This window comes from Piliocolobus tephrosceles, chromosome 10, assembly GCF_002776525.5.
Source record: "Piliocolobus tephrosceles isolate RC106 chromosome 10, ASM277652v3, whole genome shotgun sequence".
In the NCBI taxonomy this organism is placed as follows: Eukaryota; Metazoa; Chordata; class Mammalia; order Primates; family Cercopithecidae; genus Piliocolobus; species Piliocolobus tephrosceles.
The window spans coordinates 12,903,967-12,920,165 of NC_045443.1; the positions used below are offsets into that span (position 1 = coordinate 12,903,967).

At 43.6% G+C, this 16,199-nt stretch overlaps 1 pseudogene; it reads left to right on the plus strand.

Moving 5' to 3' along the window:
* The first annotated feature begins 5,992 nt into the window (after positions 1-5,992).
* On the plus strand, positions 5,993-6,778 carry LOC111552138 (annotated as a pseudogene).
* The last annotated feature ends 9,421 nt before the right edge of the window (positions 6,779-16,199 follow it).

The following is a 16,199-nucleotide window of genomic DNA, read 5'->3' on the forward strand; positions in this document are numbered from 1 at the left end:
GCTAATTTTTGTGTTTTTAGTAAAGACAGGGTTTCACCACGTTGGCCAGGCTGGTCTCAAATTCCCGGCCTCAAGTGATCTGCCTGCCTTTGGCCTCCTAAAGTGCTGAGATTCCAGACATGAGCCACCGCCCCTGGCCTCAGCCTTTTTCTTTACCTCTACTTCTTCCATACTGGGTACTGTCCATACTGGTCTAGAAAACCCTTTTTTCCTCTTAATATCAGCCTCCATTTTTGTGTCATCTTTTTCATCTTTCATCACACATGCATTTCCTCTTGGCAGTGTCTGGCATCACCACAGGTGCTGTCTCTTGAACGTCTTTCCTTAAAACATCGCTGTCTACTTTGAGAATACTTTCAAGTCAGCTGGGCACCTTTGGGGCATTCTTTTTTCTTTTTTGAACAGGTACCTTTCTTTTCCACCCCCTCTGACACACCACATGATCATGCTGACCAGAGTTTGGTTTGTGTAAAATTGCTGTTATTTCTTCCTTAAGTGTTGGATAGAATTGAACAGGGAAGGCATTTGGATTTGGGATTTTAATTGTTAAATCATTTTTCTTCTTTATTTTTTTTTCCCCGGACAGGATCTTGCGTCATCACCCAGGCTGGAGTGCTGTGGCACAGTCACAGCTCACTGTAGCTTCAACCTCCTGAGTTCCCTCCTGGGAGCGATCCTCCCATCTCAATCTCCAGAGTAGCTGGGACTACAGGTACGTCCCACCACACCTGGATACTTTTTGAATTTTTTTGTAGAGTCAGGGTCTTGCTAGGTTGCTTAGGCTGGTCTCAAACTCCTGGCTTCAAGTGATTCTCCTGCCTTGGCCTCCTAAAGTGCCAAGATTACAGGTATGAGCCAGCATACCTGGCCTGCATCCTGCACATCCTGATACACTGTGTTTTCATTATCATTTAGATTGAAATGTTTTCTAATATCTTTTGTGATTTCTTTTTCGATTCAAGGTTATTTTGAAGAGTATTGTTTAATTTCAGAATATTTGAAGATCTTAAAAACATTTTACTTAATTATATAACCTGGGCTGGGCATGGTGGCTCACACCTGTAATCCCAGCATGTTGGGAGGTGGAGTTGGGCAGATCACTTGAGGCCAGGAGTTCGAGACCAGCCTGGCCAACATGATGAAACCCTGTCTCTACTAGAAATACAAAAATTAGCAGGGCATGGTGGCACACACCTGTAATCCCAGGTACTCAGAAGGCTGAGGCATGAGAATCTTTTGAACCCAGGAGGTGGAGGTTGCAGTGAGCTGAGATAGCGCCACTGCACTCCAGCCTGGGTGACAAAGCAAGGCTCTGTCTCAAAAAAAAAGAAAAACCATAACCTGAACGAATTTGATCCTTTGCCATTTTTTGAGGCTTGTTTTATGGACTAGCATATAGCCCATCTCCTTGTATATTCCATGAGCCGTCAAAAGAATGTATACTCTGCGATTTTTGAGTATGATATTCTGTAGTCAATTAAGTCAAACTAATTGGTAATGCTATCAAATTTTCTATGACCTCACTTTCTTCCCCAACTTATTCTAACAATTACTAAGAGCGGCTATTAAAATCTCCATATGTTTATGGATTCATTTATTTCTTTTTAGTCTGTTAATTTTTGCTTTACATATTTTAAAGCTGTCTTATTAACTGTATACAGATTTAGGATTTTTATGTCTTAACTAATTAAATGTTTTAGTATTAAGAAATATTCTTTATCTCTAGAATACTCTTTGCTTGAAAGGTATCTTATCTGGGCCGGGCGTGGTGGCTCACACCTGTAATCCCACCACTTTGGGAGGCCAAGGTAGGCAGATCAGGAGGTCAGGAGTTTGAGACCAGCCTGGCCAACATGGTGAAACCCCATCTCTACTAAAAATACGAAAATTAGCTGAGCGTGGTGGCAGGGGCCTGTAATCCCAGCTACTCTGGAGGCTGAGGCAGTAGAATTGCTTGAATCCAGGAGGCAGAGGTTGCAGTGAGCCAAGATTGTACCACTGCACTTCAGCCTGGGTGACAGAGCAAGACTTGTGTCAAAAAAGAAAGAGAGAGAGAAAGGAAGAAAGAAAGAAAGAAAGAAAAAGAAAGATGCTTTATCTGATATTAATATAGCCACAAACAGGTCAAACACCGCTTTTTTTTTTTTTTTTTTTGAGAGGGAGTCTTACTGTGTCGTCCAGGCTGGAGTGCAATGGTGCAATCTTGTCTCGCTACAACCACTGCCTCCCAGGTTCAAGTGATCCTCCTGCCTCAGCCTCCCAGGTAGCTGAGATTATAATGTGTACCACCACACCTGTCTAATTTTTGTATTTTTAATAGAGACAGAGTTTCACTAAGTTGGCCAGGCTGGTCTCAGACTCCTAGCCTCAAGTGACCTGTGCGCCTTGGCCTCCCAAAGTGCTTGGATTACAGGCATGAGCCACTGCGCCCAACCCAAATATTGTTTTCTTAAGTTTAGTGTTTGTACAATATATAATTTTTTACTATTTTGTTTTCAACTTGGTTGTGTCTTTATATTTCTAATGTGTTTCTTGTAAACAAAGTAACCTGAGACTTTTGTTCTCTATTTTCTAATTGGAAGGGCTAGTCTATTAGCATTTTTTTTTTTTTTTTTGAGACAGGCTCTCACTCTGTCACCCGGGCTGGAGTGCAGTGGCACCGTCATGCCTCACTGAAACCTCGACCTCCTGGGCTCAAGCAGTCCTTCCACCTCAGCCTCCTGAGTAGCTGGGACTGTAAGTATGCACCATCGTGCCTGGTTAATCTTCAAACTTTTTCTGTAGAGGTGGGATCCCACTTCATTGCCCAGGCTTGTCTCATTTGTATTTAATATGATTTTTTTTTTTGTATTTTTAGGTTTACTTTTAACATCTTAAAAAACCCATAATATTTTTTTCTACTTGTTCCATCTGTTGTTTGTTTCTCTGTGATATAGCTTGGGTCTGTGTCCCTGCCCAAATCTCATGTCAAATTGTAATCTCCAGTGTTGGAGGTGGGGCCTGGTGTGAGGTGACTGGATCGTGGGAATGGATTTCCCCTTTGGTGCTGTCCTCATGATAATGAGTTAGTTCTCCTGAGATCTGGTTATTTAAAAGTATGTGGCACCGACCAGACACGGTAACTCACCCCTGTAATTCCAGCACTTTGGGAGGCTGAGGTGGGTGGATCTGCTGAGGTCAGGAGTTCAAGACCAGCCTGGCCAACCTAGTAAAACGCCATCTCGACTAAAAATACAAACATTAGCTGGATGTTGTGGTGGGTACCTGTAATCCCAGCTACTTGGGAGGCTGAGGCAGGAGAATTGCTTGAGCCCAGGAGGTGGAGGTTGCAGTGGGCCGAGACTGCACCACTGTACTCCAGCCTGGGCGACAAAGCAAGACTCTGTCTCAAAAAAAAAAAAAGTGTGTGGCACCCGCCCCTCTGTCCTGCCCCTCTGTCCTTGGTCCTGCTGCTGCTCCTGTCATGTAAGATGCCTGCTCGCTTTGCCTTCTGCCATGAGTAAAAGTGTCCTGAGGCCTCCCCAGAATCAGATGCTGCCATGTCTCCTGTACAGCCTGCAGAACTATGAGCCAATTAAACCTCTCTTCTTTATAAATGACCCAGTCTCAGGTATTTCTTTTTTTTTTTTTTTGAGACGGAGTCTCGCTCTGCCCCCAGGCTGGAGTGCAGTGGCTGATCTCAGCTCACTGCAAGCTCCGCCTCCCGGGTTCACGCCATTCTCCTGCCTCAGCCTCCCGAGTAGCTGGGACTACAGGTGCGCGCCGCTCCGCCTGGCTAATTTTTTTTTTTTGTATTTTTAGTAGAGATGGGGTTTCACTGTGTTAGCCAGGATGGTCTCGATCTCCTGACCTTGTGATCCACCCACCTCGGCCTCCCAAAGTGCTGGGATTATAGGCGTGAGCCACCGCGCCCGGCCGGTATTTCTTTATAGTAATGCAAGAATGGACTAATAGGCTCTGTTTCTCTTTTCCTGCCCTCTTTTCAATAAATTGAGTATTTTTTTTTTTTTTTAGACAGATTCTCGCTCTGTCGCCCAGGCTGGAGTGCAGTGACGCAATCTCAGCTCACTGCAAGCTCCGCCTCCCGGGTTCATGCCATTCTCCTACCTCAGCCTCCTGAGTCGCTGGGACCACAGGCACCCGCCGCCGCACCCGGCTAATTTTTGTGTGTGTGTGTGTTTTTAATAGAGACGGGGTTTCACTGTGGTCTCCATCTCCTGACCTTGTGATCTGCCCGCCTTGAACTCCCAAAGTGCTGAGATTACAGGCGTGAGCCACTGCGCCCAGCCAAATTGAGTATTTTTAAATATACCATTGACTTTTTAGCTAAACATCTTTTATTTTTAGTAGCTTTTGTTAATATTACAAATATCTTTTTTTGTTGTTTTTTTTTTTGAGATGGAGTCTCACTGTGTCGCCCAGGCTGGAGTGCAGTGGCATGGTCTTGGCTCACTGCAACCTCCACCTCCTGGGTTTAAGCGATTCTCCTGCCTCTGCCTCCCAAGTAGCTGGGATTACAGGCACCTGCCACTATGCCCTGCTAATTTTTTGTATTTTTAGTAGAGATGGGGTTTCACCATGTTGGCCAGGCTGGTCTCAAACTCCTGACCTCATGATCCACCTGCCTCACCCTCCCAAAGTGCTGGGATTACAGGCCTGAGCCACCATGCCTGGCTGAGATTACAAATATCTTTAACAGTCTACCTTCAAATTATTCTCCTTTTGTGGTTCTAACACTAATTCTGTTTACCCACTTCCAATTCTTTTTACCCATTTCCAATTCTTTGAGCTCTTGTTGTCCTATATTTTACTTCTAAATGCTACATACTTTGAAATGTGTTGTTATTGTATTGGCAGCCAATTGTTTTTTTTAAATGTGTAGATAAGTCAGGAGCACTGATCATACCTGTAATCCCAGCTACTTAGGAGGTTGAGGTGGGAAGATTGCTTGAGGTCAGGAGTTTGAGACCAGCCTGGGAAACATAGCGAGACCCTCTCTCTAAAAAATAGAAAAATAAAAAAAATTAAGCAAGGATGGTGGCATGTGCTTGTGGTTTTATCTACTTGGGAGACTGAGGCAGGAGAATTGCTTGAGCTCAGGAGTCAAGCCTGTGATGAGCTATGATCATGCCACTGCACTCCAACCTGGGCAACAGAGTGAGATCATGTAACTAAAAAGAAAAAAAAAAAAGAAAGTATAGCTCACTTTTCTATTTAGACTCATATTTATGCTCTCTGGGTCTCTTATTTTTTCCTACAGATCTATATTTCCATTGACATTATTTCTGTTAATCATTTCTGGTAGAGTGGGTTTCCTGGAAATGAATTCTCCTTTTTTCTGAAAATATCCTTATTTACCTTTAGGTTGAAATATAAATAGATGTGGCCAGGCGCAGCAGTGGCTCACACCCGTAATCTCAGCACTTTGGGAGGCTGAGGTGGGCAGATCAGAAGGTCAGGAGATAGAGACCATCCTGGCTAACACGGTGAAACCCCGTCTCTACTAAAAATGCAAAAAATTAGCCAGGCGTAGTGGCATGCGCCTGTAGTTCCAGCTACTCACGAGGCTGAGAATTGCTTGAACCCGGGAGTTGGAGATTGCAGTGAGCTGAGATCATGCCATTGTACTCCAGCCTGGGCGACAGAGTAAGACTCCACCTCAAAAAAAAAAAAAAAAAAGAAAAAGAAATATAAATAGACATCTAGGCTGACAGGTTTTGCTTGTTTCTTTTCATTTAAGAAAACTTTTCTATTTTTGGAGGGTGGTGTGGGGTGTATTAGTCTGTTCTCATGCTGCTAATAAGACATACCTGAGACTGGGTAATTTATAAAGAAAAAGAGGTTTAATGGACTCACAGTTCTGCATAGCTGGAGAGGCCTAGCAATCATGGTGGAAGGCAAAGGAGGAGCAAGGCACGTCTTACATGGTGGCAAGCAAGAGAGAAGTGCAGGGGAACTCCCTTTAGAAAGCCATCAGGTCTTAGCGGCATTCAGTTGCTTCAAGATGAAGCTGAACATCTCCTTCCCAGTCACTGGCTGCCAGAAACTCATTGAGGTAGACGATGAACGCAAATTTTGTACTTTTTATGAGAAGCTTATGGCCACAGAAGTTGCTGCTGATGCTCTGGGTGAAGAATGGAAAGGTTATGTGGTCCAAATCAGTGGTGGGAACAACAAACAAGGTTTGCCCATGAAGCAGCGTGTCTTGACCCATGGCTGTGTCTGCCTGTTACTGAGTAAGGGGCATTCCTGTTACAGACCAAGGAGAACTGGAGAAAGAAAGAAAATCAGTTCGTGGTTGCATAGTGGATGCCAATCTGAGTGTTCTCAACTTGGTTATTGTTTAAAAAAAAAAAAAAAAAAAGGAAAGAAGGATATTCCTGGACTGACTGATACTACGGTGCCTCGTCGCCTGGGGCCCAGAAGAGCTAGCAGAATCCGCAAACTTTCCAATCTCTCTGAAGAAGATGCTGTCCACCGGTATGTTGTAATAAAGTCCTTAAACAAAGAAGGTAAGAAACCTAGAACCAAAACACCTAAGATTCATTGTCTTGTTACTGCATATTTCCTGTGGCACAGGGCAGCATATTGCTCTGAAGATGCCGCGTACTAAGAAAAATAAGGAAGAGGCTGCAGAATATGCTAAACTTTTGGGCAAGAGAATGAAAGAGACTAAAGAGAAGTTCCAGGAACAAATTGCGAAGAGACACAGACTTTCCTCTCTGCGAGCTTCTACTTCTAAGTCTGAATCCAGTCAGAAATAAGATTTTTTAAGTAACAAATAAATAAGATCAGACTCAAAAATAAAAAGAAAGAAAAAGAAAGAAAGCCATCAGATCTCGTGAGACTTTATCACAAGAACAGCATGGGAAAGACCCACCCCCGTGATTCAGTTACCTCCCACCGGGGCCCTCCCACAACATGTAGGAATTACGGGAGCTACAATTCAAGATGAGATTTGGGTGGGGACACAGCCAAGCCATATGAGGGGGTGGGGAAGCTTTTCTATTGTCTTCTGGCCTCTACTGTTTCTGATGAGAAATCAGCCATCATTCATAATTTTTTCTTTGGCTGCTTTTAATAATTTATTTTTATCTTTTATTTTCAACACTTTGACTATGATGTATCTGAGGTTGGTTTTCTTTGTATTTATTCTGCTTGGAGTTCACTGAGCTGAGGCAATCTGTGACTTGATTTCTTTTATTAGTTTTAGCAAATTTTTGTCTACAATTTCTCCAAAGATTTCTTCTGTCTGACTCTATCTTTCTTTTCCTTACGGAACTTCAATTACAAATATGTTAAACCATTTGCTATCATCCTGAGGTTCTTAGATGCTCTGTTTTATCCCCCCAACATTTTTCACTTTGTGTTTTAGTTGGATTACACTCACGTGCTGTATAATGACAGTTTAGCCAACAACAGACCACGTATATGATGTTGGCCCCGTAAGATTGTAATAAAGCTGAAAAATTCCTATCAGCTAGTGATGTTGTAGCCATCATAAAGTTGTAGTGCAACACATTTCTCATGTGTTTGTAGTGATGCTGGTGTAAACAAACCTGTGCTGCCAGTCGTATAAAAGTATACCACACACAATAATGTATAGTATATAATACATGATAATGATAAAAAATGACTATGTTACTGGTTTATGTATTTACTATAACATACTTTTATCATTATTTTAGAGTGTACTTCACATGTATATATAACATCACATTATATATATGTATAAAGTTAACTGTAAAACAACCTCAAGCAGAAACATAAATAACAAATTTTAAAAAAAGAAAAAAGCAGCTGGGCGTGGTGGCTCATGCCTGTAATCCCAGCACTTTAGCAGGATGAGGCGGGTGGATCACCTGAGGTCAGGAGTTTGAGACCAGCCTGGCCAACATGGCGAAACCCCATCTCTACTAAAAATACAAAAAATTAGCAGTCATGGTGGTGCACACCTGTAGACCCGCTACTCAGGAGGTTGAGGCAGAATCGCTTGACTCTGGGAGGCAAAGGTTGCAATGAGCTGAGATCGTGCCATTGCACTCCAGCCAGAGAAAAAGAGCAAAACCCAGTCTCAAAAAAAAAAAAAAAAAAAAAAGGAAAAAGTCTAAAGAATAAACAGAAAGAAAATATTTTGTGGCCGGGCGCGGTGGCTCAAGCCTGTAATCCCAGCACTTTGGGAGGCCGAGACGGGCGGATCACGAGGTCAGGAGATCGAGACCATCCTGGCTAACACGGTGAAACCCCGTCTCTACTAAAAATACAAAAACTAGCCGGGCGAGGTGGCGGGCGCCTGTAGTCCCAGCTACTCCGGAGGCTGAGGCAGGAGAATGGCATAAACCCGGGAGGCAGAGCTTGCAGTGAGCTGAGATCCGGCCACTGCACTCCAGTCCAGGCGACAGAGCGAGACTCCACCTCAAAAAAAAAAAAAAAAAGAAAATATTTTGTATAGCTGTACAATGTATGCTTGAAGTTAAGTCTTATTAAAAGAGTCAAAAAGCTAAAAGATGAAAAAGTTTGTAAAGTTAAAACGTTGCAGTAAGCTGAGGTTAATTTATTATTGAAGAAAGAAAAATTTTAAAAATAAATTTAGTGGCTGGGCGCAGTGGGTCACACCTGTAATCCCAGCACTTTGGGAGGCTGAGGTGGGTGGATCACCTGGGATTGGGAGTTCCAGACCAGCCTGACCAACATGGAGAAGCCCCATCGCTACTAAAAATACAAAATTAGCTGGGCATGGTGGCATATGCCTGTAATCCCAGCTACTTGGGAGTCTGAGGTAGGAGAATCGCTTGAGCACAGGAGATGGAGGTTGCAGTGAGCCGAGATCGTACCATTGCACTCTAGTCTGGGCAACAAGAGCGAAACTCCATCTCAAGAATACACAGATAAATAAATAAATAAAATAAATTTAGAGTAGCCTAAGTGTCCCCTGTTTATAAAGTCCACAGTAGCGTGCAGTAATGTCCTAGGCCTCCACATTCACTCACCACTCACTTGCTCACTCACTTAGAGCAACTTCCAGTCCTGTAAGCTCCATTTATGGTAAGTGCCCTATATGGGTGTACCATATTTTATCTTTTATGGTGTATTTTTATTGTAACTTTCCTATGTTTAGATTTGTTTAGATACATAAATATTTACCATTTACAATTGCCTGCTGTATTCAGTACAGTCACATGCTGTGCAGGTTTGTAGTCTAGGAGCAGTAGGCTATTCCAAGTAACCTAGGTGTGTAGTAGGCTGTGTGGCATGTGTGAATATACTCTATGATATTCACACAATGACAAAATTGCCTAATGATGCATTTCTCAGAATGTATTCCCATTGTTAAGCAATGCATAATCTATTCTTACTGATCTGCTTTTAAGTTTACTGTTCATTTCCTCTGCTGTGTCCAGTCTATTGTACATCAAATTATTTCTTCATTTCTGATTTTTTTTTTTTCAGATGGAGTCTTGCTCTGTCGCCCAGGCTGGAGTGCAGTGGTGCGATCTTGGCTCACTGCAAGCTCCGCCTCCCAGGTTCATGCCATTCTCCTGCCTCAGCTTCCCAAGTAGCTGGGACTACAGGCGCCTGCCACCATGCCCGGCTAATTTTTTTTTTTTTTTTTGAGACCGAGTCTCGCTCTGTCGCCCAGGCTGGAGTGCAGTGGCCGGATCTTGGCTCATTGCAAGCTCCGCCTTCCGGGTTTACGCCATTCTCCTGCCTCAGCCTCCCCAGTAGCTGGGACTACAGGCGCCCGTCGCCTCGCCCGGCTAGTTTTTTGTATTTTTTTAGTAGAGACAGGGTTTCACCGTGTTAGCCAGGGTGGTCTCGATCTCCAGACCTCGTGATCCGCCCGTCTCGGCCTCCCAAAGTGCTGGGATTACAGGCTTGAGCCACCGCGCCCGGCCTAATTTTTTGTAATTTTAGTGGAGATGGGGTTTCACCGTGTTAGCCATAACTGCATAAAATGGAAAGTAGGGATTAAAGTAATATTTACTCCCAATAAAGGACACATCCTACAGGAAGCGGAATAAGTATAATCTGAAGTTAAAGTGAGCCTAGGGTGTTTTTTTTGTTTTGCTTTTTTTGTTTTGTTTTTTTTTTTGTTTTTTTTTTGTTTTTTTTTTTTGCTGTTTTAGTTAGATTCTGATCACCATGGGCTTCAAATGTTTTGACAGCAGGATCAAGATGTTCTCCTCAGCAAAGCTTAGGATATGACACCTGCAAGGGCACAGAGATCCCTTTATGCTTGTTATCTAGCCACCGGGTTTACAAATCATGGCAACCCGTCTCGTTGGTATTGGGGTGTTACTGCTTCTAGGCCCTCTCAGTGGACAGAGCTAGGGAATGTATGTATGTGTTTGTGTCCATATGAATATACACTCATACATGTATACATACATCTACATTTACCTATTTATCTATCTCTCTATATTGGAAAACATAACTTTAGTATTTCTAATTCCAATTAAACAGCCCAGGGTTTATTCTAGTTTTCGTCCTCTCCCCTTTCCTAACTCTCTTCTCCAAGAATGATGGTTTTTATTATTATCCTTTGTGTTAATTTTGTATTTGATCATTCCCTGTCTATATAACCAACAGTTGTTACTACCCCCACTTCTGCGTAGATGGTCTCGCCACTCTGCTTGGGCTCTGACACACCATCCTGGGCTGCCTCCTTGCTGGGATGCCTTGCTCACCCCATTTCCTCTCTAACTTGTCACCCCAGACTGCTTAGGTGTGGCCCTGCTCTCCCCGCTCAGGCTCCAGTACCTGACTCCAGGCTACCCTTCTATGGGAACATCTTTATCACTCTGCTTAGACTCCAATGTCTTGTGCCAGGCCATCCCATAGCATGGCATCCTCCTCTCCTGCATGGGCCCCGACATCCCATGCCCCCATCACACACATGCCCCCATCACCCTGCATTCACTCAGACCCTTCACACCATGCTGCCCTTGTGTGGGACACCTTCCTCATATTCTGGGGCTCCAGTAGCCTGTGCTGGTCCAATCCCCGCTGTGCATGCCCTCCTTGCCATACTTGGGCTCCAACTCCTATGGTTGACCCATCCGTCCCTTCTTCTCCCATCCCTCTATGGATGCTTTCCCAACCTTTCAGGCTTAGACTTGCCATTCTGGGCCACCGTGATTCAGGGACATCCTTCTAATTCTGCATGGGCTTCAGTACTCAATATTAGGGCTCTTCTCCTGTGGGGATACTCTCTTCACCCAACATGAATTTCAAAACCAGTCCCATGCCTGGTTATATATATGAGACAATATTATAGCGTTAGAGATGAAAGGCAATAATTATATCATTAGATTAGATCCAGTTGAGATGGGTTGAGAACAGTTATTCACAAAATAATTAACTCCTCTGGAGTGCCTACTGTGTGCCAGGACCTGTGCTGACCATTGAGGTTACCATAACCTCTTGGCTGCTACATGCTAATTTGTTAGGGTTAGTTGCAAGTCTGGCTTAATCATCCTATCCTTCCCCTAGCCATGACACTAAGATTTAAGGGAAGTCACCCAGTTCCATATTTCTGGTATAATTATCACCCCTGACAGGGCACAGTGGCTACTAACGCCTGTAATCCCAGCACTTTGGAAGGCCGAGGCAGGCAGATCACAAGGTTGGGAGTTTCAGACTAGCCTGGCCAACATGGTGAGACCCCATCTCTACTAAAAATTTAAAAATTAGCTGGGTGTGGTGGTGCACACCTGTAATCCCAGCTACTCGGGAGGCTGAGGCAGGAGAATTGCTTGAACCCAGGAGGCAGAGGTTGCAGTGAGCCAAGATTGTGCCACTGCACTCCAGCCTGGGCAACAGAGCGAGACTTTGTCTCAAAATAATAATAATAATAATAATCACCCCCAACCTCAAGCCATAATTCTGCCTGCCTCACCATCTTGAACCTCCCCAGAGAACTATTAGCTGTTTAACCATTTTCTCATAGAGACTATTAGGATTAATCCCATCCTGCCTTATATCCTTTTTTACTTCAGTTACTACCTGAAGTCCAAGCAAGCTAGAGAACAGCATATAATATGCTATCATGGTGCTAAAATGAGTATATTTGGCCAGGCACAGTAGCTCACGCCTATAATCCTAGCTCTTTGAGAGGCCAAGATGGGTGGATTTCTTGATTCCAGGGGTTTGGAACCAGCCTGGACAACATGGCAAAACCATGGCTCTACAAAAAATACAACAATTTGTCAGGTGCATGGCTCACACCTGTAATCCCAGCATTTTAGGAGGCTGAGGCAGGTGGATCACCTGAGGTCCAGAGTTTGAGATCAGCCTGGCCAACATGGTGAAACCCTGTCTCTTCTAAATATACAAAAAATTAGCCGGGCATAGTGGCAGACGCCTGTAATCAAAGCTACTTGGGAGGCTGAGACAGGGGAAATGCTTGAACCTAGGAAGTGGAGGTTGCAGTGAGCCGAGATCATGCCATTGCACTCCAGCCTGAGCAACAAGAGGGAAACTCCATCTCAAAAACAAACAAACAAACAAACAAAAATTAGCCAGGCATTGTGGCATGAGCCTGTGGTTGCAGCTACTCCGGAGGCTGAAGGGGAGCATCACTGGAGCCTGGGAAGTCAAGGCTGCAGTGAGCCATGATCGTGCCACTGCATTTCACCCTGTCTCAAAAAAGAAAATAAAAAGAGGAGTATATTTAAAATATTTGTTTGAATATTCATGAAATAGCTCTCAAAAAGTATACAAGAACTATGTAACAGGTAACACTGATACCTCCAGGGAGGGAAACCAGGTGTTCAGTGGGCTAAGGAAGGGAAATTGTTGACCTTATATCTCCTTATGTAACTTTGAGTTTTGAACAGTGTGAATACATTTACCTATCAAATATATAGATATATAAAATATAATATAAAAATACTTCATTGGCTGAATATGCTCAGTTAAGTAGGCACCGTGCTAGGGACTTGGAGTATATAAACAGGTGGTTAATCACAGTCTCTACCCTTAAGGGGATGGCCAGGAAGATGCAAGAGAAGGGCCTCCCCTGGTGCCTTCAGAGATAATCATAGGCCACTGACACCTTGATTTTTGACTTCTGGCCTCGAGATTGTGAGAGGCTAATTTATGTTTTAAGCCATCCAGGTTTGTGGTAAATTTGTTACTGCAGCCCTAGGAAATGAATCCACACTTTCCGCTTTGTTTTTGTTTTTGTTTTGACACAGAGTCTTGTTCTGTTGCCTAGGCTGGAGTGCAGTGGTCACAGCTCATTGCAGCCTCAACCACCTGGGCTCAAGTGATCCTCCTGCCTCAGCCTCCTGAGTAGCTGATACCATAGGCATCCACCACTGCACCCAGCTAAATCCATCCTCTCAGAAGGCAAAGTTGCCGTTGAAGCTCAGATAGGAAAACTCATCTAGGATACAAAGAGACCCAGTTTTTTTTTTTTTTTTTTTTAACCAAGTTTCTGTAGAATAGAGCAAAGAAAACTAGGTGCAGTGGCAAAATAGACTCTAGAAATAGCAGACACTCTTGACATTGGAGTGTACAATTATTGTAAGGTGCATTGCTACATACAGACACTTATGTCTGGATTAACTAAGAAATACTCAAGGAGAAGTAGGAGGTAGTTTAGGTTGAAATTGTATTTAGCTGGATAAAGCAGGTAGGTAGAACAGCGATGACAAAACCATATGAAATCTCTGAGGAGAGCTAGGACATTCTGGGATCTGTCTTCCAACTTTAGGTTGCTGCCAGGCAGGGTAAACCTGAGTACCTAAAATCCATGCCCACTTCTTTGTACTGTGTCAGATACAGAGTACAGAGCCCTGGTGCAAAAGTCTTACCAACAATAATTTTCATTTTTTTGTTTTGTTTTTTGGAATAAGAGGGAAAGAGTACATGTTTATTCTTTTATCCACATAGAATATTCTTTTATTTTTTTTTAGACAGAGTCCCCCTCTTGTCACCCAGGCTGGAGTGCAGCGGTGCAATCTGGGCTCACTGCAACCTCTGCCCCCCGGGTTCAAGTGATTCTGCTGTCTCAGCCTCCCGAGTATCTGGGATTACAGGCACATGGCACCATGCCTGGCTAATTTTTGTATGTTTAGTAGAGATGGGGTTTCACCATGTTGGCCAGGCTGGTCTCAAACTCCCGACCTCAGGTGATCTGCCCGCCTTGGCCTCCCAAAGTGCTGTGATTACCAGGCTCACCAGGGGTGAGCCACTGCACCTGGCCAGAATATTCTTAAAATTAGGTGGGTGTGGTGACGGGCACCTGTATCCCAGCTACTCAGGAGGCTGAGACAGGAGAATCACTTGAACCCAGGAGGTGGAGGTTGCAGTGAGCCAAGATCACACCACTGCACTCCAGCCTGGACAACAAGAGCGAGACTCCATCTCAAAAAAAAAAAAAAAAAAAAAGAATATTCTTAATATGTTTTCCTTTCATATGTAGGTACTGTGTGCTAGTTATCAATTTATGGCCCTTCAGCCCCAAATTCACCATTCAGTACTTGTTCTGCAATAATGAATTGGACGCTAAGCATTTCTATTCTGTGGTGAAACTGATGCTAAGTTGTCTCAGTAGAAGACAATGGAGGGAAATTGCAGGCTTCCCTTCTTAGTTCTGGTGTGTTGCATTTTTCTTTTTGTTACTCTTCCTGCATGAGTGATCAGTGGTTCGGGTCTGTGAGGATATCTAATGGTGCACTGACCCCACTTCATGTCCAAAATATGCAGTCTCTCGGTGACCATGCACCTCCAACCCAGGCCCAGAGACCATCTTCCTCTGGCACTCTGATGCGGATGCTGCTAGCTGCAGGCCTTGCCCCTGCATTGGTGCCCGGACTCCTCCTGCACTGCTGCCCCGTAGCCTCAACTCACCTGCCCCCCAGGCTCAGCTCACCCCTCCCTGGAGGGTTGCTTCCTGATTGCCCCGAGACTGTGGACTGGGCAGCTTACTTCTCTGCCATCCAGTGGGCGGCAACCACACCTTCTCCAAAGAGATTTGGACCTCAGTCTTAGGAGGGAGCCTTCCCCCTGAGTATGTCTTTCCTTGGACACTCTCCCTCAGCCCTGAAGTTCCCTTTAGCATTCTCTCATAGTTATGCTCCTATTCTAGCTTCATAATTATTTGAATTAGACGTCCCCCATTTAAATTACTCTGTGGTTTCTGCTTCCTGATTGTACCCAGACTGACATAGGTGTATTCTCTCTGACAGAAAGCAAAAATGTAGGGACTTCTTGAAGAAGAAATGCAAGGACTTTCTTCAAAGAACTAGAAAGGTTCTTTGAATGAGTCTCTTGACATCTAGTTTGATCTCCCCAGTTGGAATTCCTGTCATCCATGAATTGCAAATATTCAGTAATGGCCTTGAAGGGATCTAGATGTGTGGCTTCCATTCTGCCCCACTTACTGGATAGTTGTCTCTGCTCTATTTCCTCCACCAGCTGATCTAAACTTTCAAAGGTTATTCACATATATATGTAACAATTGGAAGATAGACTTTGTGTGGCCATGAGAGCCTTCTCTCTGGCCCATAAGACAAGCCACGCTTCTCCTATCTGAAAAAGATCATCTCTGTGTTTGTGTTACAGGAAATGTTGAACGAAGTGTTGAATACAGGAGAATGATTTCCATCAGAAACAACTGTGTTGCCAGTATCATAGGATGGTTGGGAAAAGCAAATGAGATTCTCTAGATAAAATGCTCAGCCTAGTCCTGACACTTTATATGTGCTCAGGTCTTATGAGTTCTTCTATTCATTCATTCATTCACCCATTCATTCATTCATTCATTCTTTCATTCATTCATTCCATACTTAGCAGCTACCATATACAGGTGCTTTTATCAGCATGGGGATATGCGGATAAACAAGACTCATTCTCTGCCCTCACGGAGAGGCAGTTCAGTCTCCTATTTAGTATAAGCCGGAGTGTAAGAGTCAGTCCCTCTCTTCATTTTTTTAATATATAGAAGGATATGGGCTTTCAAGTAAGCGAAATATAATTAATAACTTAGTTATACAATGTAAAGCATTGAGATAAGTTCACATGTCTAGAGGGATATGTCGTCTGTTGTAGTTTGGCGTGAGCTTTGACAAGCCCTGATTATTATTAGACCAGATTCTCTTTCTGTAATTAGCTATAAATATATTTAGTCACATGTGACATATAGATAGATATATAATATAGACATATAAATTAGGTAGAGAATGTTACCA